At 36.6% G+C, this 25,122-nt stretch overlaps 1 pseudogene across 1 annotated transcript in view; it reads right to left on the bottom strand.

Moving 5' to 3' along the window:
• The window catches only part of LOC306844778 (voltage-gated inwardly rectifying potassium channel KCNH7-like), a 56,622-nt pseudogene that overhangs the window by 4,785 nt on the left and 26,715 nt on the right, over positions 1 to 25,122 (bottom strand). The window contains exons 4-11 of the transcript in view: positions 20,509 to 20,970; positions 15,830 to 15,850; positions 15,242 to 15,265; positions 14,761 to 14,975; positions 7,026 to 7,451; positions 5,283 to 5,682; positions 3,973 to 4,172; positions 2,641 to 2,893 (exon numbers count right to left, since the gene is read on the bottom strand). The product of the transcript in view is annotated as a voltage-gated inwardly rectifying potassium channel KCNH7-like (transcript). The remainder of the gene's footprint in view (positions 1 to 2,640; positions 2,894 to 3,972; positions 4,173 to 5,282; positions 5,683 to 7,025; positions 7,452 to 14,760; positions 14,976 to 15,241; positions 15,266 to 15,829; positions 15,851 to 20,508; positions 20,971 to 25,122) is intronic.

Genomic DNA, 25,122 nt, shown 5'->3' with positions numbered 1-25,122 from the left:
TAGATGGGAGAAAGTAAGTTCCCATATTAGTATTAGTATGTAAGTGAAATTTCACAGGCAAAAAAAGTAAGTTATAGTAGTGATGTATGAAGCATAGCACACACAGAAAACACTTTTAAACCAAGCTGATTTCTTAAAGCCATTGCAAAATCTGTGGGGAAATCTTTCACCCTCAAGTGAAATTCCTAATTGTTTGGATTTCTGTTGAAATTGCCGGATTGCAGTAAATGTAATCTCACCTTATGTGCGTCAGTGCTGTCAACAAAATAAGTTATGCAAGGTATTTGCTTATTGTTTAATTCAATGCAGTTAACTAAAAAGATTTTATTGAATGTATATTTTTTAAAGCTGAAGCATGTCCCTTATGTGGCAAAAATATTGGATGTTGGCAAATATGCTTCCAAAACTCCCTGTCTGCCATTGGTATTCAGCCAAAATATCTAAAAGTTCTTAAATCAAGAAGGATTTTCTAGACAAGTAAAAATTAGCCTTGTTTTCAGAAAAAACAAGTCAAAATTAAGTGAGTTTTTGCTTGAACCAGCAAAATAATCTGCCAATAGGGTAAACAAAATAATCTTATTTCAAACAAGATTATTTTGCTTACTCCATTGGCAGATTATTTTCATTTAGATTATTCAGATTTGTATAGAAAATCCTTCTTTATTTAAAATATTTTGGCTGGAAACAAGACAAAAAAATCTAAGAAAAGCATTTGTTTTTGCAGTGTGCATGATAAAAGCCCACCATTCTGGGAAAAAGTCTGAATTGTGAGATGCCAATTTAAAATTCTGAGAATAAACTTCAGAATTACAATACAAATTCTAAGAAAAAATATCAAAATTGTAAGATATAAACTCTGAAAAATAAAGTCTCAATTACTTTTTCCCCTCGTTGATTGCAAGCTCACAATTTGGGTAAAATATATCTTGATAAACACTGAGGATGTGCTATTTCTGAAAGCCCCTGCAAGCTTCGTGAGGACATGTGCCAAGAGAAAAGTCAAGGCCTGACAGCACATTTCTACGGTGATACATATCAAAGGTCAGACCTGACAAACAAATGACAGCCACCTGGGCAGCGGCCACCTGCCACCGGATCTAAATCCGGCTCAGGGTCATGGCTAAAGCCATTAGTGCTGTATATTATATATAAATTATTTGAGGTGAGTAGAGTCTGGGCCAGAGCCAAAATTAGTATACAGTGATGAAGTGTCCATCTGCAATACTTTCGTAAGACAACAGATTCTTGCTGAGGTAGTGATTTTTCATCTGAGACGTAAGAATACATATGAAGCAGGAGGTAGCTTCTCTTAGCAATTTCGTACAGCAAGTTTCTGCCGAGTTGCATGAGTGGGTAAGTGTGTGTCTCTTTCTTCCCCTGGTCTTATTCTGTTAAAGCCAGCTTGCGTAGGAAGAGAGATGGACAATTTAAATTCGGCTTACCCTGCTCCACCTGCCCGTGCATGGATGTGGCTGGAGATTCTCGAGCTTGTGTGTGCGCGTGAGTTTAATAAATGTGCCTGTAAATAATGAAACTAGCGCTGTCACTTGGGGCTCTCCGTCACACTAAGTGACACTTCGCAAATCTAATGAACAAGGGAAACATGCACCACACTGCCGTCACTCATTCCCGCATCTTCTTATTTAATTACAACCCTTCTCTCCCTTGTTCTCTCACTTTCCTCTATTTCAGTCTCTCTCATCTATAAAAAAACATGATGAGCTCATCACAGGAGATATATCCTTGAATGAAGGACAGCACTTCTTTCATTAAGTCTCTTATTACCTCTGAGCCTCTGAGATGTTTATATTAAATTTAGATGAGTGTGCACGTGCCACATTGTAAGACAACCCATTTTCCACAGCATTCCAGTAATCTGCTATTTGGACATTGATACTGTACTTATTATAGGATATATACATATAAACTACATTTGTCCTTCAGTCCTTTTGTCTCTTCCATCACTTCCCTTTTAGATGCCCAGCCTTTTAGATGTAAATCCAACAACATTTGTAAAACACTTCACAATGTCATATGGCAAAATGTTCAGCTTGAAATAATGTAGACAGGTCTTATTTTTTTATATTTTTTGGATTAGACTGGATGGTAAAATATGGTAGACGATGATGCTTTTCCCTTCTTGTGTGGCCTTGGTTATAAGGGAAAAAAAGTTATTTTGGAGAGGGTAATACATTTTGATGAAAGATTATGATTTTTTTAGAATAATATGCACCAGGGACATTTATTGTGTGGTGGAAAAGCCTAGTGGTTAAAGATTTGGCTCAGTAACCAAACTCTGTATCAAATATAGATTTTAATTTTGAATGTAATGTGTGATGTGTACTTTACATACATTATACATGAATGTGAGCGTGTTTATTTGCATCTCGTTATACAAACTGGTCAGTGGAGGTGACTGAAGATTATCAGGAAATAAAAGAATCAAGTATGGAGACTGTGAACCGCTCTGTAACGTTTAGGGATCATAAAAATCTTCAGAATCTGAAATCAAATTGGATTTATTCTGATTGATGAAAATTGGTGCATGTAACCATACCTAGCGAGATTTCATCGTAACAAAGTTGTGGTAGGCTTATTACAGGCTTACAGTGAAAGTTTGTTTAATTATTCATTGCTCACCCAGGATGGCCACCACTATGTCGTCTCGGAGGATCTCGATGGATCCCCTGGCCACAAAGTAGAGGGCCGTGAGAACGTCCCCGCAATGTACCAGCGTGTCACCAGGTGGGGCATGAGTGGTCTTAAAGCGCATCGCCAGTGCCCGTAGGCATCCTTTGGTTGCTCCGCGGAAAGCCTTGCAGCTCTGGAGCAAACTTTGATTCAGATGAAGACAGATATCAGCCTGCAGGCACTCTGGAAAGCCCTTCAGTACCTGCAGAGAGGGAAAAGAGAAAGAAAAAGAGAGAAAGAGTGTTCCCCATGGAGAAGAGAAGAAGAAGGGCAGAATGATTGCAGGTTTTAAGAGCTTTGCGTTAGAGCTCAGATTATACAGTGCTAATATAGCCTTGTCTCCCTCAACTACAAATACATAAAAGATGAAGCACAGTATGAATACGTCTGGGATCCTTTGTTTCTGCTGCATTGCATTGTGTTTGCCTTTGATTTGCTTTTGCTTCATATAATGATATACGGCACATCAAGCAGAGGAGAATGCAACTGCCACTTATGTTTTCCCCTAATTAGTTTGGTTCACCAAAAAAAAAAAAAAAAAATCTAAAAAAACATCATGTTTCTTGTTTAAAATTGCATTTGGGATGTCTGCCAAGGATAAAAGACTGGCAAGAAAAAACTATGTGCAATAACTATCTATCTGACTGACTAACTAAATCTAATGCCTAATAAAATGGGAAATGTCAAAACGACCTAGGTCCATCAAAGTGAAAATTTAATTGAAGGAAAATAACTGAAATGGAACTGGGCAAATGTCTATGTGCAGGATGAGCTAGAGCCATTAGCTTTGTAAATAGAGTTTTTGATTTAACATCAGTCTTCAGATGGACAAAACTTTAATTGCTTTAATTGGATATAACAGTTGGACTATGCTTACCTTATAAAACGGTACATATTTAAACCAAGACTGCTCACGGTTAGACATGCACAGTTTAAAAATCAACTGCATGCTTCAATAAAAATATACAGACATTATGGAAAACATTCAAAATAAAACAACTGCAGCTTTTTTGGTCAAAAGCAAACATTAATCTATACCTCCTGCTCACCAGGGTGTTGAAGTCAGTCCGGTTGAGTGCGTATAAGAAAGAGACAATGCATATCAGATCACTGCGTAGACACATGAACACATTTGACATTAATACTCTGTGACTGAGATACATATGTTTGAAACACTAGATAGCTAACACACTGGCACATACTGTATACACTGACTGATAAATGCATTTATTTATGCGATGACAGAAATTCATGTCAAAGGGGAAAAAAACTGACTCTTACCATGTTCATGTCGATGCCATTTGTGTATGTCCATGCGTGTTGGAAGTACTCCTCCAGTCTTTGTCTCAGCGGGTTAGGGATCTGGTGGAAGCGAATGAATTCTTTGACCCGAAGCATCTGCAGATGGTACCGAGCTGTTCCTGAGTACAGTCGCTGAATTATAGCAGACACATTCCCAAAGATACTAGCATACATCAGAGCTAAAACACAAAGAGAAGGCAATGGTCAGGATTTACGTTATATATATATATATATATATATATATATATATATATATATATACACATTTAAAATACTAGGATTTACCTGTAAATGTGTTGAAAAAGAAATGCATGACAAACTAGTTTAAGGAAACAGAACCTTTCACACCTCCGCCAGGTATGAGACATAATTTTTCATTTGTTTGTTTTTTTTCCAGTCATTATCAGCCTTTATACTGGCAATAAAACGTTTACCAAGCCACATCGCTTCAATCCCTGTACACATTTATTGACTATTATCAAAAGTATTTTAAATAAATACAACAAAACATTTTCTTGCGGCCTTACATGAAGTATTATGACAAAATGCATTATGAAGAAGAATTGGACCTGTTCTGCAGGTGCATTAGAGCTAACATTAGCATCATGCTACGTAAAACAATTTATTAGTACACTTTTACTCAGAACTCACTTTAAACCACCAACGAGTGTTTGTAATAACTTCCTTTTGCGATCACACGTATACAATCTGGGCGGCCGCGGTACATTATAAAAGTAGCCCAAAAAAACGCAACCCACGGCTCTGTCATTTTTCCCGCGACTGTATTTTCAAAATAGTCCAATTGTGCAGGAAAACCGCGACCCTGGCAACACTGGTTCTCTGCACCTGCATACTATACACCCTATCTGCCCTAAATAGTATTGAAAATTACTAATATCACATAGAATTTAGGATGGATAGCATGCATATTGGGACGCAGGCTTCCTCACTGCGATGACGGCAACAAGTTGTTGTCAGACCTTATCAAACGATTAATTTGCGTTAAAAAATATTAACGCGTTAAAATTTTTTTATTAATCGCGTGCGTTAACGCCCTAATATATATATATATATATATATATTTAAAAATATTAAAAACTACAAATATTTACAAATGATTACAATTTTTTTAATTATTAGAAGTATTAATTCCTTTAAAATATCATGTTAATATGCTCAATATGCTTAATAATATAAGATATAAGATTAAGCAGTCTTAAAAAGCATTCCTGTTTGCTACACTGGTGATTTTGATGGCACAAGTTTAATTATACTTTATTGATACCCACAGCCAATGAGCATGACGCAGATGGAGAAGATCTTCTCTGAGTTGGTATTTGGCGACACGTTTCCAAAGCCCACGCTGGTCAGACTGCTGAATGTGAAATACAGTGCTGTCACATACTTGTCCTTGATTGAGGGGCCTGAGGAGAGGTCGGTGCCGTTATACTGCTTGCCAATAGATATAGCTAGATTGTCCAGCCAGCCAATCGTGTGATCCAGATAGTGCTTCTCCACATTGCCGATCGCATACCATATGCAAGCCAACCAATGAGCAATCAGTGCAAAGATACACATGAGGAGCATTAGGACAGCCGCCCCATACTCTGAGTAACGATCCAGCTTCCGTGCCACACGGACCAATCGGAGCAGTCTGGCAGTCTTCAGCAGGCCAATCAGGGTTGTGGTCTAATCAAGAAGGTGAAGCGCAAACATACATTCATGTTAACATAACATTTAGATAAAAATGACACTATTGCACTAAAGCCTAAACAGCCAGTCATACTTAAAGCCATATTTAAGCATTAAAGGATTAGTTCACTTCAAGAATAAACATTTCCTGATAATTTACTCAGCCCCATGTCATCCAAGATGTTCATGTCTTTCTTTAGTCAAAAAGAAATTAAGGTTTTTGAGGAAAACATTTCTCCATATAATGGACTTCAATGGGGACCAAATTGCAGTTTCAACACAGCTTCAAAGGGCTCAACACGATCCCAGCTGAAGATCAAGGGTCTTATCTAGTGAAACAATAGGTCATTTTCTAAACAAAAAAACATTTGTGTACTTTTTAACCACAAATGCTCATCTTTCACCAGCTTGACTTCGTGCATTACTTAGTCACATTGAAAAGGTCACATGTGACGTAGGCGGAAGTGCCAACTGTGTTTACAAAGTGAACATGCAAAGACTAAATCAAAAGCTTTTACAAAAAAAAGAAAGAAAAAGGAAAACAAATATGTTGGACGATTTTGAAGTTAGAGTAGAAAATCAGATAGAGGTCGGTACTACTTCTGCCTATGTCACAAATGTTTCCAACGTGACAACGTAAGCAAAGTCATGGACGCACATCGCAGAGCTAGTGCAAGATGAGCATTTGTGGCAAAAAGTATTTTTATTTATTTTTTTAGAAAATGGCCAATTGTTTTGCTAGATAAGACCCTTATTCCTCAGCTGGGATCATGTAGAGCCCTTTGAAGCTGCTTTGAAACTGCAATTTGGACTTTCAACCAATTGATCTCTGTTGAAGTCCACTATATGGAGAAAAATTCTGGAATGTTTGACTCAAAACCTTTTTAACTGAAGAATGAAAGACATGAACATCTTGGATGACATAGGGGTGAGTAAATTATCAGGAAATTTTTATTCTGGATGTGAACTAATCTTTTAAACTGCATTTTATATTAATCCCCAGATTTTTGCATTTGGGTGAAAATGTACCCATGAGGGTGTTGGTTGCCAGGTTTTCAGGGTGTTTGCTATGATGTTCCATGTAGATTGACGCATACTAGTCAACATTTGAAGTGGATCAAAAACTTTTATCAAAGTTGTCCTAAAACCAAAATGTTTTCCTGTCTTAGGTCAACTTTGATGAACTTTTTTGATCCACTTCAAATGTTGCCTACTGTAGCTTTTTGTATTTGTTCAAATTACTAACTTAAAGTAAGAGCGACAGTACAAATAGCATGAAAAATATTTCATTGTAAATTACAGAACTAAACCAATCAAACCACACATATACATATGCTCACCTCTTCTGATCCTCCTTCAAATATGAGTAGGTCAAATGGTATGGCCGCCACCATGTCTATGAAGAACCATCCCTTGAAGTAATGCACTGCTATCTTAGCGGGATGACTAACCACCTCTTCGTTGGCATTAACGTACGTAGTCCGGAAATTTATAAGAATGTCTACAATAAACATGATGTCCACTATGAGGTCCACCACGTTGAGCGGGCTGCAGGAATAACCACATTCTCGTCTCTTCTGCTCCTCTACATCATTGAGCAGGAAGGCTGCGCTGTAGGGCGTGAAAACAGCTGTGTAGATGACCAGCAGCAGAATCAGCCAATCCCAGACTGCCTTGAAGGGGCTGTAGTGTAGGATGGTGAACTTGTTGATGCGTGACGTCTGAAGCTTATACTCTGGAAGCACGTCAGCGCCTAGAGACAACACCTGAAGCATGGAGACATAGGCGCCGATTTATGTTTCTGCCGGTGGGTGAATTACTCAGTAATTAACTATACTGGGTTTTGGTTTTTGTTGTAGAGTACACTCTGTTGGATGGTGCGTTTGATAAATTTACTACACAAAATTGCGAAGTGAAACGCACAGACTGCAAATACATTATTTAGTAACCAAATAATACAAACATTCTTTCTATGACGGCTGCACTTCACTAAATAAAATGATTTAATAAATACCTGTTTACAATAAGCAAACATTCTTTCTATGACGGCTGCACTTCACTAAATAAAATGATTTAATAAATACCTGTTTACAATAAGCACTTATTCGCGTGTACACAGGACAAAGTTTGAGGGCACACACGTAATATCTGAGGGACAGCAGAGCCATGATCACTATATGGGAGAGCAAGCCCACTGCAAGCGACCTCTCTTATTACAATAATGCACTCTCAACATTTGCCATTAAAATAACGCTAAAAACAGCCTCAAATTAACTATGAAAACGAGAATAAAGTCATACAAGCTGCAATCCATTTCCGTGGGTGCTCGAGCCCCTGAGCACCCACAGGATCGGCACCTATGCATGGAGATGCAGTTACTATGACAACAGTGATACTTTTATATTTTGTAACTATTAACATATCACAAGCTGCAAAATTAGAGACTGGAGACAACATAGTGACATGTACACATTATTAACTCGCATTCAGTGTAGAATGTGATTCAGATATTCATGATTCAGATATTCATGATTTTAAAGGGTTAGTTCAACCAAAACTGAAAAATTAGCCTGTGTTTTACGCATCCTCAAAGCATCCGGGGTGTATATAACTTTCTTCTTTCACAAAAATCCAACTGGAGTAATATTAAAAATTGTCCTGGCCCCTCCAAGCATTACAATGGGGGTAAGCGGGTGTTTTCTGTCAACAGTCCAGAAGACGTGAAATAAAGCGCGCACATCTGTAAAAAAACGTGCCTCGCACAGCTCCGGGGGGTGCATAAAGGCCTCCTGTAGTGAATCCATGCATTTTTCTAAGACAAAAATCCATATTTTAAATGTAATAAACACTTTTTTCTCAGTTCTGCTGACTGTCATACGTGCAATTTTTATACGTGAATTTTTAATACAACTCGATTGGATAAGTCATAAACACCAAGGATGCTTTGAGGGTGAGTAAAACACAGGCTAATTTTCATTTTTGGTTGAACTAACCCTTTAATAATCTCATAAATATTAAAAGTAGAAACTATATTATCAGCAATTTGTCATGTTCACGGATTTCAGAATGTTCTAAAATTTGGGTCACACTTTAGTTTTGGGGCAAATTCTCACTGTTAACTAACTGTTAACTACGACTTTTGCCTCAATAAACTCCTGATTTGCTGCTTATTATTTAGTAAGGGAGTTGTTAAGTTAATGTATGGGCTATGATTAAGGGATCTAAAATATGGTCATGTAGAATAAGACATTAATATGTACTTTATGAGTACTAATAAACAGCCAATATGCTAATAATATGCATGCTAATAAGCAACTAGTTAATAGTGAGAATTGGTCTCTGAATAAATCGATATGACATACTTTTACATGAGCTACACTATATGCAATTTATGCAAATACTGATGAGTATGTTAAAAAATAACGTTAAAATTATTAATGCATTCCAAGGTTTTTAACAAATCCAAGTGAGCCAATGATTCAGTGACCCATTTATGAAGACAGTCACTTGCCTTGTTTTTAAATGAATGAGCCATTAGAATGAATCAGTTGAATGAATGACTTGAATGACTCACTCATTAAGACATGACTTGTGGCTACCGACTGGCAGTTTTAGTTTCATATTGAGAGCACCATTTCATTTTTTTTTTTTAAATCATGTCATATCTCAATATTATTTTTTTAAAACAAAAAAACTTTAATTCCCATTTGTTATCATTATTTATCAAAATATTTATTCTAAAGCTACATTTTGTCATGTCTATTCAAGGATTTTCTCATTTTGCACAATAATGACTTTATATGACCTTTTGGGAGTAATTTTCTTAAAATTATTTTGTGAATAATTTGATTAATTGATCGACACGTCATGTAATTAATTATATAAAAAATCTGATATCAGGGTATCAGGGGATACTTCAAGTAAATATTTCAGGTCAAAGGGGTTCAGTTAATATAAAAAATGTTTGGGAATAACTGATTTAAGCAAAGGACAATGTTACAAATTTGCATATTTGATTACCGACATTGTTGATTTCAATCTTAATTTTGAATTTGGTTTTACATGACCATTTTCAACCCTCTCTGACCCTTAGAACTGAACACACTGTTTTTGCTACTGTACCTTTAAGACTTAAAGATGTAAATTAGCAAACTGTTCTGTACCAGTATAATTCACACTGTTGTTAACAATCAAATATCATGAAGATGTTTGTAGCTTTTTTCTAGAAATAATCTGTACTAATTGGCCAGGAAGCTTTGCAATGTGAATGTTAGAGTATGTCTATTTAGTACTTGGTCATTGAGCTCCTTAATTTTAATAGAGCATCACACTGTATGTCTACTTTATAGATATTTTGGGACACTAAAGAGAGGGAGCAATACATCATACTTTTTATGATCCAGCTCTCAGATGGTAATGTGAAAAGCGAGAGAAGGCCACATGGTGACGGGTCACGGTCGAGGCAGCCATGAGTTAATCACGGACCACAGCACACCATTCAGCCAGAGAAAAAATGACATACAGAAAGACTGTTATGTCCTTCCCATCAGGGAACCAGTCTGAATGGACAGAACCAGTCTGGGTGTTCAGTGAGCAAACGAATACACAACATCATATGTACACTGTGCCACATGATATAACAGCATACAGAAACACCCTGGATGCCCATGGGCAGGCCATGGCCAATGAAAGCTGCCATGGATTCCAGATCTTCAGCCATCAGTCTGAAGGTCTGGCTACACGAGACTACAAATGAGTCAACAGCTGCTTTGATCTGTATAGAAACGTATGACAGCATGTGTGTGGGACACACTATGGTCTCAGTGTCAGAGGCAATTCTCATACAGCCCCCCTCACCATTCCTCCACTGATACAGAGAGGAAGAGAGACAATTTCCTCTTGCTTTCAGTGACAGTAATTGCCAAGCCTTCAGCTAGCCTGTGCGTGTATTTGTGTGTCATGGAGGGTGTCTCTCACTTTTCACACACACACACACACACACACACACACACACACACACACACACACACACACACACACACACACACACACACACACACACACACACACACACACACACACACACACACACGCACGCACACACACACACACACAACTACACAAACGGGCTGAATAATGTAGGTATTTGTTGGGAGGCCCATGGGCTGCAGCCACTAAGAGGTCATATGTTATACTTTTCATAGTCAATGTCATTTGATGAAAACCATGAGAAGGACTGCAGAGAGTTAGAAAGAGGAAATGTTCCATTTATGCAAGCATTTTAAATGTTTCTGAAAAGAGCCTCTTATGCTCTGTATGCTGCATTTATTTTATTTATTTGATAACTGTTTTAAGGTATTTTAAAACATTATTTATTCCTTTGTTGGCAAAGCTGCATTTTCAACATCATTACTGCAGTCTTCAATGTGATATGATCCTTTAGAAATCTAATATGCAGATTTCCTACTAAAGAAACATTTCTATTTTAAGATTTATTTTTTGGCTTTTTATGCCTTTATTTCAATAGATCAGTATAGTTATACTCGGGATGACTGAAGCGCAATGATGGTACATGCTGGTGTGCTGCCCATGAGGCTATTGGTGCCAACAAAGAAACATTTCTTATTTTCATCACAGTTGAATACAGTTTTTCATGATGCTTTGATGAATTGAAAGTTCAAAAGAAAAGCAATTATTTGAAATATAATTTTATTAAAGATTTCTTTTTGCCTTCAATTAGATAGGGTATAGAGATCTGACAAAAAGCGAAGTGGACGAGAGAGGTTCTTTTTTTAAACAATTTCACAGTCTTTTAAAGTCTGTCTCTATCTTTTGATAAATGCATCCTTGCTGAACAAAAGTGCAGTATTGATATCTTAAAAAAAAAAAAAAAAATGTACTGACCCCAAAAACAAACAGTTTGGCTGTCCACACACTACACGCAACGCGACAGCACGACGCGACAGAATCAATAAAATATCACAGTCAATCAGAAACCAAATGACGTAATCTATGCAGTGAATTGGGGTTTAATTATTGATCAATAATGCAGTGCAGTAATCAAACTCTTGCTTTTAGTGACATTTGTTGGCTTACTTCAGATACAACTTTACAGTGTGTTCACAAGTTATGTTTATCTTTAAACTATAATTGTCGATAGCTTGGTTATTTTTAATCTAATATGGAAGTGTTAAAACACATGGTTGCACATGAATATAAGTGACTTCTCTGAGCTCATTAACTTTTCTGAGTTTAATAACTTGAGGATTTCATTATTATTAAGAAGAGTTTAAAGAGATATATTATAAAAAGAGATGTATAAAAAAAGGGGGTCAATCAGAAAGAGTGAAATCACGTTCAGCATAAAGGTTGCGGGTGCGTGGGAGGTTGAGTTTCAGGATTAGATGCCAAGACCCAGTTTAATTAGAGTCCAACTCTTCAACCAACATGACACAAAGAATGGAAAAGACAAAATAAGCCATCTGTGTGTGTAACTGGCCATCTGGATAGTTACAGGCAACAAGTCTATAATGTAGCAAACAAACAAAAACAGCACTACTGACAGAAATAGACAGAAGAGGAGGGAGAGAAAAATAAACTGAGCCAATATTTTGCATGTATGTGTTTAGTCATTGGTGGTGCATGTGTGAATGTACATGGCTAGTTTTATTACTTCATGTTTCATGATTAGTTCCTACTAATTATTCCAGACATGTGGTTACAATACATATATGTAGAATATACCTTTTATATGTTTCTCGGTCCTGCTCGTTGTGCAGCAAATTACAAATCTCAAGCAGAAGGACTTGAGTAGTTATGTAGAATCAACAGACTTTATATCTATTTTGTGCTTTTAATGGTGTGTTGTAAATGGTTGTTTCGTTTGAAGTTACCATCATTAGTGCTCTCTTTGGTCAACATGAAATGGCATTTGCAAGCCAGTTTATTTCTGTAATATGACATATTTCTGAGTGAAACATGATATTTGAAGAAAACAAAATATTCTAAGAACTTTCATCCATCAGGAATTGACTAACACCGTGTCCTAACTACACGCGTCACGACAGGATTCCAGCGAAATGCAGATTGGCTGTCCACACTACACGCGACGCGACAGCACGACGCGACAGAATCAATCAAATATCACAGCCAATCAGAAGCGTTTGTGGGCGGGCTCTCTCTGGAAGCGCTATGCACTCGCAACGAAATGTATACGTTTATAATCTAATTCATAAATATTAAACCTTTTTAACATCATTAAATGTACATACTGATAACATCTTTGTCATGGAATACACTCCTTGGTCCACAGTGAGTCCACAGTTTTAATGGTCATCTTTGCTATTTTCAAGATCTGAGGTAAACTATCTGTTGTTGGTTTCAGTATGGCTATAAGGTCATGCAATTTGATATATAAACTCATATTAGACACCTTTAACTTTGAATAAAGCACAAAATCATCTGTGATTATCTACTGTCATTTAGTTTGTATGTTGTTGTTCCAGCTGTGACATCGCGGAAATAGAAACACTTTCACGTGTCGCCGTCGCGGATAGTTAGGACAAAAACTCTAATTAACATGGAAAAGATACCTTTTATCGCGTGTCGCGACATCGCGTCGCGTCGCGTGTAGTTAGGACACGGTGTAAATAATAAAAAGGGGTGTTATATACCAGATCCAGATAGTAATTCAAAGTCAATACAATAGTTTTTTTTAAGTTTTGAAAACATTAAAATCTCTTCTGCTTACCAAGGCTTCATTTATTTAATCAAAAATACGGCAAAACCGTTATTACAACATAATATTTTACTGGCTATATTTTAGAAATTCTAAAATGCTGATTTGGTGTTCAAAAACATTTCTTATTAGTAACAATGCTTTATTATTTTTTGTGGAAACTGTTTCATTCATTTCAGGATTATTTGAACAGCATTTATTTGAAATGGATTTTTTATAATATTGTAAATATATTTTTACTGCCATTTTTGATCAATTCAATATGTCTTTGCAGAATAATAGAGTATTATGTATTATTATTATATTACTGACCACAAAATGTTAAATGGTAGTTTACATACAAATGAGGAAAACAACAAAGCGATGCATCTTAAGCAGGCAATAGCATGAACAATAAACATATAAAGTCTCAAACATTGAGGGATTTAACAAATACCGAAAACGCAGAGGATTTTTTTACGAGTCAGCAAGATTCTGTTAAGTGCACACAGAAGAGAAATGTTTTTAGCTGTTTCTTGAATATCGGGTTTGTAAAATCACTCCTCCAGAGAGCAACAGTGAATGTGAATGTTTGGAAACATATTTTTGTGCCTCTCTCTCATGGTACATTGACACAATGCTCACGCACTGACCTAAGACTTCTGGATGTAAATTGGTTAAGAGGGATTGGAGGTAAGATGATGCGGAGCATGTGGCTGTTTTCTACTCAAGCACCAATGTCTTGAACTTGATGCGAGCACTGACCGGTAGCCAATGAAGAGAGATAAAGAGAGGTGTAACGTGGGCTGTCTAGTCATTATTGATGCAAGCACACATGTTCACTAATTGATTACTTGAATGACTTGTTTTGCAAGGATTTGAGAAAGGTTGCATTACAAAAGAACCCTAAAGCAATTACTAAATAGTTATTTGGAAAATGGCATAATGTATTACTTTTTGTTTAAAGATTAGGAAGACAAACATTTGATTCGCTGGAATAATGTGCACTGATTAATACACACAACAGTATGAACTGAGGTTTAAGAAAGAATTACTTTGAGGCAAATTTTATTTACATTTTTCAGGTATACTCAGCTGGTTTACAGAAATGTTAATGAGTTGAATTAGTGTGTGTGTGTTAGTCTTGTCTAACTTTCATTTCTAGCTGAAGGTCTCTTCTCTATATAATTATTAAGACAACCCTTAATATGTATGACTTTTGCATAAGAGAGACACTATTGTGATATTTTGTAGTTATTAATGGCGTTTTGTGAGACCACTTTTGTTGGCTCCACTTTTTGATTGCTGCGTTTAGAATAGTAAATGAATATTTCCATGAAGCAATGTCCATCTCTCACCTGTGTCACCTTCTCTGTGACGTTGTGTGTTCGATCTTTGACCTTTGGTGCAATGATGGTTTTCTCTGAGGAATGCGGAGATGTTGCCCGCTTGTCATTGTTGGTCTCTGAGAAGTTGAGAGTGATGAGAGGGATCTTGTTGATGGTGCTGTACTTAGTGAGGTTTGAGTCAGACGTGGAACCCAGAATGCTGGACTTGATCTGATTAAATGGTCCTAAAGCAAATACACACACAAATTATGAGCAAGATACAACTCTCTCTCGCTATTAAAAAAATAGCATTCTAGCAGGAGTCACTTTAATAGTGACGTCAACACTGATCATTTTAAGAATCTGCATTTCCAGAACAACAATAAAACCAGCACCACTACCATCAACAACATTTGAGTAATTTGCAAACACAAGATACAAAGACAGTAAACGCACAGACGACAGAGACATGACAACGGTTAAAATCAAAGAAATTAAGCTCTAGCCATACCCCCAGCCATCCAAGAGCGGGACACTAGCCAATGAAAAGAAAGCGAGAGAGAGGGGGAAGGGGAGCAAAGAATGATTTCACTTTTGAAAAGAGGTCAAAGGTCAAGCGAATCTGGTACCATCTCAAGAACTTTACTGTCATAAACAGGTCACTGAACTGAAGTGATCCACACAGTCTTGTATATTGAAAAGATTTATGTCAAAAATGCTACAATAATCTAAACAATCCATTCTCCTGTGGAATACATTAACTTTAACCTGAGGGGCTGAAAACCCATGTAGGTTCAGAAAGAGAGATTTAGAAGAAAAGGGAGAGGAAGAAAAGAGACAGAAGAAGCTGCAAAAGCTCAAACTTAGTTCTTAAATATCAGCTCAAACAATACTGAAAGTGGTTTCTGTCCCATGCACTTTCACATCACGTAAGGCATTACGCATGCAAATCTCTCCTCTGTCCCTCTGGCACATTCACACTTATTTTTCAGGATTTTGTGATTGTCAATTTAGTGTGTTTCGGGAGCATTCAGTGTAAGCCTGAGCATGCTTTACACAGGCAGGCAGGCAAGCATGTGCTGAGTAACAGCTCTGTTACCTTTAATACTACGCCCATTATCTGAGAAAGCAATAGATCATGGATGGACATAGTGAAAGGAGAGAAAGACAGTGAAAAGCAGTCAAAAGCATCAGTGATAGGTGAGATCAATTAAACCGTGAGAGAGGACAGTATGTGTGGGTAAATAAAAAAAAATCCCCACCAGATTAGCAGAACCTAAAAGTTTCTCAGAAGAAAAGACAATTCATAAAGACAATAAAGCAATTAGGTGGGTAGGAAGTATAGGCATAAATTATTATTTTGGGTGGATTTATATTAGGTAATATTTTATATTAGATATAGATCATAACATTTTTACTTGTGCTTAATAATACTGTAAATTGTGAGATGGTTTGTTAGATATCTTCTTCCAAGTATAATAAATCACTTGGTCAATAAACAATCTTGAGAACACATTAGATCAAAATGTTGTTAAAGTTTCCTTGAACTCTACCTTACATTTAATATGATTTGCAAATGTGTGTATATTTAACAAGCTGACCTTTTGCATATTAAAAGTCACAATAAACAATACATTTCTTACCATACAATTTACTTCATGTACAAGCTATATACTGTATTTTATTGCTCATCATAATGAAAATCTATAATCTATGCTACAAATATGTATCTTTGCCTGTTTTATTAAACTAACAAGTCACATCACGTTCCTGTGGATTTCATTGCACTTTTATTAAACATGGTCAATAAAAAATGTAATTTAATGTGACATTGGCCAAACCTATAGTCATTCGTCCTTGTAAAGACATCTCTCTATATTCACAACAACATTTTTTAATTATCTTATAGCTATCGCTGGAGAATATGACTGGAGTGCAAACACGGTCAGTCCATTAACAACTATGTCCAAGTGCCAAAAAACTATTAAACCAACTGCAGTTGAATTTAATGCTTAGCAATTTCAGGTAACACATTTCAGGATACAGGTTACAGTTTAACTTCTGCTGTGTCCTAGAGCCTTACAAAGTCACGGCATTGAGAAAATTACTCATTTTAATGAGAAAATCTGCCCTGTCTCTTGATTTCATCAGTCAGTTTCAAGGGCTAAGAAAAATTACTTTTTACTTTTAAATATTTAAGCACAGTTAAATATAGAAACCTTATATTCACTCATGTATATTTTTGGCTAGATACCTTGACTTAATGTAAAAGTTTTGACCTTGCACCCATACTTAAGTATTATTTTTACACTAGGAAATAGCCTACCCTATTCATATGTAGTGCCTCATTCAATATTATAAAATGTCTAAATTAAAAGAAATTATTAATCATATTATAATGACATAAGTAAAGCAGTACATTTTACCAAATTAAGTCACTTTGAAGAAATAATTCACACAAAAGTGAAAATCTGGTAAAAAAATAAATAAAATGTATTTCATCTTCAGGCCATCCTATATGTTTGTTTCTTCTTTGGAACAGATTGGATAAATGTAGCATTACATCGCCTGCTCAAAAATGTATATTCTGCAGTGAATGAGTTCCAACAGCTGATAAAAACATCACAATAATCCACACTTCAGTCCATCAATTAACTTCTTGTGACTCGAAAAGCTGTGAGTTTGTAATAAAAAAATATATCTGTAAGATCATGCGTCCACGCCAGAAATATCAGATCCAGAGAAGACGCCAGATCCTGTCAGAAAATATCAATTTTGTCTGGTAACAGAACAACTAGTCAGCAAAGTTGTTTAATAGCTCTCATAGCTAAACCCATTAAGTCTTGTCTGGTACCCCAAACCAGTGTTTTGTCTGGTACCCAAACTATATTAACGGTCTTCTATCAGCTAAGAAGTTGAATGAGTAAAGCCAGTGAAGAACAGAAGCAGGAAATGAAGTCATGATGATACAAAAGGCAGTGATGGGCAGTAGCGTCGCTACAAGTAGTGACGCTACTAGTTTAACTACATTTCTCAGTAGCGTGGTGGTAGCGTCACTGTTTTCTGAATCAAATAGCTTTTCAGTAGCTAAGCTCTTTTTTTTGATCAAGTAGCGCAGTAGCGTCAACAAAAGCTAACGCTACATTTTCCAAAGAAAGCATTCTGAAACTCGAGCTCAAATCGGAAATATAACTGCTATGGATCACTGATCCTGGATCAGTAAAAGTGACACCACAGCCACTAAACCTCGTAACACCACTGGCTCCTCAAACTGTCAGTCAAACCTCATTATTCCTCCCGCCTCTCTCGTCAATGAAGTGCAGCGCGTATTTTAGAGCATCTCAGCTTGTTTGCTGTCTGAAGGTAACTAAAGAACTGTTGATTGAATAAGTACAGTGGTTTCTTTACTCAAAAACCACTATATTTATAAAGGCTAATGTTTTTTTTTGTATTTGATGAGCAGAGAAGAGTTTCTAAGTCTAGCATTTGTTGTCATGTCACAGCCAAATAGCTCGTGCGAAGCGCTGAATCTTTTATAATATGATACTTTGGCCAAATAACAGAAAAAAACTGAACTCCCACATAATGACAGAAAACTGGGGAAAACGGAACACGAGAAAAAAAAAAGAAAACATTCGCTGAGCTTCGTATTTGAACTTGATTTTGGTAAAATGTTTATATTAATATCTAATAACACATGCAATGATGCGAATAAACGTAGCCTATCTGTAGGCCTATACATCTATATGGTAACTGTCACGAGTCTGTTCTGTTTTGGTTTAGTTTTGTCTCTATCAGCCCTCCTAGTGTTGCCAATGATTATCAGTTAATTAGTCCCGCACCTGTTTCTGTTCCCCTGTGATTACATTGAACCTTTATAACCTGAGTTCTCCCTTGTTCCCATGTCCGCTATTGTTGTGTGTTACTCATTACGTTTTCTACAAGTAAGGTTCATTGTTTGATATATCTGCCTGCCTGCCTTGTCCTGCCTTGCCTTCGGAGGAGCACACACGTAACAGTAACACTATACAATACAATTTCATTAATGTTAGCTAATGCATTATCTAACATGAGCATGCAATGTATAAAATACATTTATTACAGTATTTATTCATCTTTGTTAATGTTAGTTAATGAAAATACAGTCGTTCATTGGTAATTCATGTTAGTTCACAGTGCATTGTGATTTTAATAATAATGCATTAGTAAATGTTGAAATTAACATTAATAAATGCTGCAGAAGTATTGTTCATTCTTAGTTCATGTTAACTACACTAGTTAACTAATGTTAACTACTGAACCTTATTGTGAAGTGTTACCATTTATATAAATGTATCTGTATACAATAAAGCCACAATACCAGCTACCAATAGGTTTCCGGCCGACAGCAAAAATTTATTTTGCCTATGTCACAATTTGAGGTAAATCCGGCCCTGTATTTAATACTGATTATGTTGCCAAATTGGTTTGGAACAGTTGTTGAATAAACAATTAAACTGAACATGCCTATCTATCTGCTTGACTGACAGTTTTATTGATCACTGAGAGAGCATTGACTTGGTATGATGTTGGTTCAATTTAATTATTTTTTTTTTTAAATAGCTTGGATATAGTAAACTACTTTTGCCATGTTGCTGTAGCTTAGCTTGCTACATTTCCCAGGGCTGTAGCTTTAGTGTACTGAAGCTTCATTTAAAGTAGAGTAACCGTTAGCTTAGCTCACTACATTTTCCAAGTAGCTTGCCCAACACTGAAAAAATGTTTAGTTTATTGAATAGTCTTAGTTGCGCTTGTTTCAATGCTCTGACTTCGTCTGACCAGCACAAATCCAACAAGTGTAATTATACCACAAGCAATATTAATGGAAAATTGCTGCTTCCCAACAATGTCCCGTTACTTTAAAAACCTTGAAATGGAGACATTCTCTTATCTCTAACTCATGGAGACAAATAGCCCTTTAAACCACTAATCCTAAGACAAAACAACACTGGAAAAATAAAAATACTAATAATGTAAATGACCAAACGATAGTAACACACAACACACATGTATGGTTGCATAGATCATGCACCATTTACAAACGAAAAAACAGTCCAAAACAGTGTGTAAATTATAATTTTTATTCAAATTTATTAAATGGATGCCACCTTATTGGGACAATAAAGCCCTCCCTACACCTACCCTAACCCTACCCGATACTTTATTTTCAACTTTTTGATTATTTCCTTCATTTTTATTGAAGATAAATGCCTTTCTGATGCGATATGAGATTTGAAAAGGGGGAAAAACTTTTGGCAAAAGGTGGGCTCGAACTCGGATCGATCGCGTCAAAAAGCATGCACCTTACCATCTACGCCACTGAAACTGATGTTGAACTAGCTGCTTTTTTTATTGTTGACTAACCCAATCACACGTTAGTGGGCGGAGTTAGTGTAAATAGCCTTTGCCAACAAGATGGGCTATTTGCATTTAGTGTAAATAGACACTCCGTTATTTATTTACTTGTGGATTACTGTGATGTTTTTTATCAGCTGTTTGGACTCTGACGGCACCCATTCACTGCAGAGGCTCCATCTGTGAGCAAGTTATGTAATGCTAAATTTCTCCAATTCTGTTCAGGTGAATGAAACAAACTCATCTACATCTTGGATGGCCTGAGGGAGTAAATTTTAAGCAAATTTCCATTTTTGGGTAGACTATTCCTTTCGACACAACCAATAGCAGTCATATGATTCTTCTTAAAAGCTTATTCTTATGTATTTAGATGTGTTTATATACCTTCACTTGCATGGCGATCACGGTACGTCCTCTGCGTCTGCGTGCTGAGTCCTTCTAAATCTTGTGTAGATGATACTCTCCTAAACGTGCACATACTGGCCTGTGATGCTCTCCTGGATGCAGTCGGCAAAGGCTCCTGGAGCTCCACTCGCTCCCAGGGGCCCCTTGGAGACGAGTGATCCTGTGGCCCTGAGATAGGTGAGCATGACCCCAGGTAATTCTGGTCAATCAGAGCCCAGGTGTCATTTCCATAGGAGGGGCTACAGCTCTCACCGGTGGGTGGATGGAGCTCACGTGGAGAAAGGGAAAGAGAGACAGATGACGAGCAGGAAGAGCGTTTCTCATTCTGATCAGCCGAATGGATGGTCACCTCATCCGGGTCTTCCTGAGGGAGGGATTGCTTACTCACTCCCAGCATGCTCAGTGGTGCAGGCAGACGAAAACGGAAGAATCGTCCTTTTTCTACAAAATAAAAAGGGACACAGTAGGGTTCAAAGGTGGTAACAGGAAAGAGGCATGATTTTATTACTGCATACTGTATAAAATGATAAATTTAACAGTCAAACATGCCTTCCCTGGAAATTGCCAGAGTAAAAATGTCACCAAAATGAACAAAAATGTCTGCCAAATTCAAGATAACAGAGGATAATTAAACTAATTATGACTGTAATAATGACTGTCGACTGCAGCATTAGGTTTAGATCTGCTCATGTTTTTATGCAAATTTTTGCAGTATTCCGCATTACCAATGTCACGTTTCTGTTAAGCGTATGAATGCAACTACCAATCAGAGCCTTTAGAATAGCAAACATTGATAGTTTTTTTGTGAATTCTGAATTCTGCACTCTTACGAATTTACTCATGAACAACAAAGAGCAGATACAATGCATGTAAGAGATTAATTTTGAAGTGTGGACAGCTTCAGTGATTATGCCTCGATATCTCTATTTTTTAGTGTGCAATAAACTAATTCATAAAGAGCTTTTAGATAGCTCTGTTTCTGTAGCCTGTAAGCCAATAAGAGTATGATATGGACCCAATAGCCTAAAGAATAAATATATGCCTGAATATATAGTACCACTGCACTTCGGGAGGGTTCAGTTCCCAAGCTTATGGTCTTTTCCCAGTTCTGTCCTCTCCGCATTTAGTGATGCAGATTTTATTGCACCTTTGCAGTGTATGATTTTTGTTGATAAAATTGTGTTGGTAACAGTATTATGATTCATTGAATGGTTTAGGTATTTGACAAAAGATAACACAGATAATTATAAAACAAAATCCTTACAAACTTAAAAAAATGCCCCTGGAAATCATTTCCAGTGAGTAGACATTGCCCCTTAATTGAAGAGGTCATTTCTGAACCTGTTCTCCTCCACCTTCTTAATTGGATGTGCTTATTTTGTGTGAACAGCTTCTCTTGCTGACTTGTTCAAATGCAGCTTCTGTCTTATCCAAAAAGCACCATAAATAGCGAAAACATGGTTCCTGAAGGTACTCCAGGAAGAAGATCTAAATATAAAGATTTATATTTTCAAGACATTTCTCACTTTTAAGTCATTTCAAATTTTCTAGCTATTTACCTGTTCTATAATCATTGTATTATGTAATAATATTAGATAATGTTCTTTATGGACTATGTTATGAAGTGTTACAAAGAAAATAATTATTTTCAAATAGGGCCACTGGATCTATAAAGGTTAATAACCTGTGTTGCAGAACACAACAAAAGTCTCTTTGGCCCTGTTGACACCTGGTTTTAAGATGCATTTTGGTCAATCGGATCACAATTAGATGAGGGAGACACATTCTGGATTTCTTTGAGCTGAGGGTCTATGGACGGGTGGTATGTGTGGAATTTTTCCTGATCTTTAGAATAGACATAAAAAGTAGAATAGACATGATTATTTCTAACACCAGAATAACCAAGGATACTTTGTAAAGGAGTTCATGTACGGTGCAAATCGCAGCATTACAGCAGCCGTCAAACAAGGTTACACTGATGGGGTCTCTGCAGCCACACTGTCCTACCCACATCGTGAATCTTTAACAAGAACTTTCTGAATGTTAAACAAGCAGAAATATCTCTGATGGAGGGAAAACTGGGACATCAGCATCAATGAAATTCAGTGAGAAGACGAGAGGAGGCATGGATCAAATGAGCTTTCTCTCTGTATCTTTCTCCTCTGGTGGGCAGGACAGCCACAGGACTTTACATGGATTTCATTACCTGAGCTTCATATCAACCACAGAGAAAATACGGCTAATTTATTTATGGACCAGTGAGATCAACTTAATCAAATATTATATTATTGGGCAATACCACAACATTGAGTGTAGGAGAGCTTCATGAACACTTGATGCCCTACAACAACATTACGGTGTCCTTGGAAAACTCATGACATCTGTTTCTATTGTATTTGTGTTGTTGACATAACATTTCAAGCAGTCTCAGCAGTGTTCTGCAGTCTGACATAATAAAATGATGACTTTTGATTTTTCTGTGAAGTAACGCTTTAACACTTTAGCAATGTATTTGTCCCATTGCAGGATTAAGTTAACTGAAAAAGCTAATGTTAATTAAAACGGTGAAAAACCTAAAGCAGTCATATCATTTATTATTATTATTTTTGCGAAAACTAGGTTTTCATGACTGTTTTACCCCCGTTTCTAACCCTTAGAATTAAAAAGGCCATTTTCGCTGCCACACCATTTTTGCTGCCACACCTATATAAATGCATTCTTCATACTTGAAATGAGATGCATGCTATACTGCACTCATTTGCAAGCTGCAGATTTGCTTTTGGCTGCAAGTTTTTTTTCCCTGCTCTCGACTTCAATAACAGCCTCTTTGCATCACATTTTTGTTAACCTGACACTTTACACTTGATGTGCAACACAAATAGTTGCAATCAGCCTGAAATGTTTAAAGCACCTCGATAAAAGTGTTTCTAACACATTTTTGACTTGGGTATTCCAGGATGTGCAGAGTGACAGGTGCTACACAAAGCTATATTTTACCCACACACTACTCTTGTCATTTGCTCTTCTGCTGTTAGGAATAATGGCATGTATTCTACTTTCTCATTACCTCAACGTAAAAGTTTCTTATTAGTGAATGAACATGCTGTTTAAAGTTATTAATCTGGCTGACATCAGAAAGAATCTTAAAACCATTATTACATATTTCATTTCAATTCATTTCTTCAGATCTTGTACTTCAGTTATCAGGCATGTGATCAGCTAGAGACAAAAAAGAAGGAAAATCTGACCACGCCCCAAGTCACACCCACAAGCCACGCCCCCAGCACTTATTAAAAATATATTAGCACATTAAAAGATATATCTTATACTGTAAGAATCAGTGTTAATTTTGGCAGGCATTTTTGATTTAGTCTTAGTCTTTATCTTGAGACGAAAATGCTTAATAGTCTTAGTCACATTTTAGTCATTTGAGTCTTTCTTAGTTTTAGTCTAGTTTTAGTCGACGAAAAGTCATTGCATTTTTGTCAACTTTTAGTCATTACTTTTAGTCAAACTGCAGTTACCAACATTTATTTTGGTAGCTATTTTATATGTAGTATTCAAACAAAAATAGTCATCAATACTTCTCTCTTTAGACCAAAACAATTAAGCTTAGTTATGAGAAATTTGAATCAAGGATTGAATTTGGAAAAACTGGAATAAATTTTCATTTTTTGGTAGAGTAGGTTTACTTAACAAGTATACATTTATTTAACATCTTTTGTTGGTTAACATTTATGACAGATAATTAGGAATGCTGTCCATTTAAGACGGAAGGTATGTATGTAATAGCCTACTGACATACATTCAGTTTTCACCCACCTGTTTAAGCTCACTTAAACCATAACGGACTGTATTTCCGTGAGATACTCTACATGAGAGACATTTAGACTGCTGTGTGTGTATTTGAGCACTGAGAACTGATCGCGCGCTGTATGAGAACTGAAGAAGTGGAGCGTGTGCGAGAGAGAGCACTTCTATCAGCGCGTTTCCGCCTATCGCACCTTCACTGATTTTAAGTTAATCGACAATGAATTGTGACTCCAAGGGAAAAACGGGACGTCTGGTCACCCACTCCCTAACCCTTCGGGTGCTGAGGCCATTGTTTCAGATCGCTAGTTCGCGTTTTGGTAGCCTATCCGTCCACTGCGGTATGCGCCATGCAAACGCACCTTATCCAATGACACAGACGCACATTTTGAAAGACAAGGCAGATAATTTAGCCTATAGGATGTATTTTGAATGTCCGGTAGTCCTCAAATAACATTTTAGTCCCGTCTCTTGTTAATGTCTTGTTAATGAAGACGCGCATAAATTTCGTCATAGTTTTTATCATCAGATATTAGTTTTAGCTCGTCAACGTCTCGTCTTAGTCACAGAAAAAAGGTTCGTTGACGAATATTTTTCGTCGTCGTCTTCGTCAACGAAATTAACACTGGTAAGAATACATACTATTGTCCTGTGAAAATTAAAAGCAGCACTTAATAATCATAACAATATAATATAATATATTATAATAAAGTACTATAATATATTATAGTAAAGTATATAGTATATAGAATTGTTATTATTATTAGAGTACCTGCTTTACAA

Source organism: Barbus barbus (genome assembly GCF_936440315.1).
Source record: "Barbus barbus genome assembly, chromosome: 25".
Classification (NCBI taxonomy): domain Eukaryota; kingdom Metazoa; phylum Chordata; class Actinopteri; order Cypriniformes; family Cyprinidae; genus Barbus; species Barbus barbus.
Note: the sequence above shows the minus strand (reverse complement) of the source record. Positions and strands in the feature narration are given on the sequence as shown.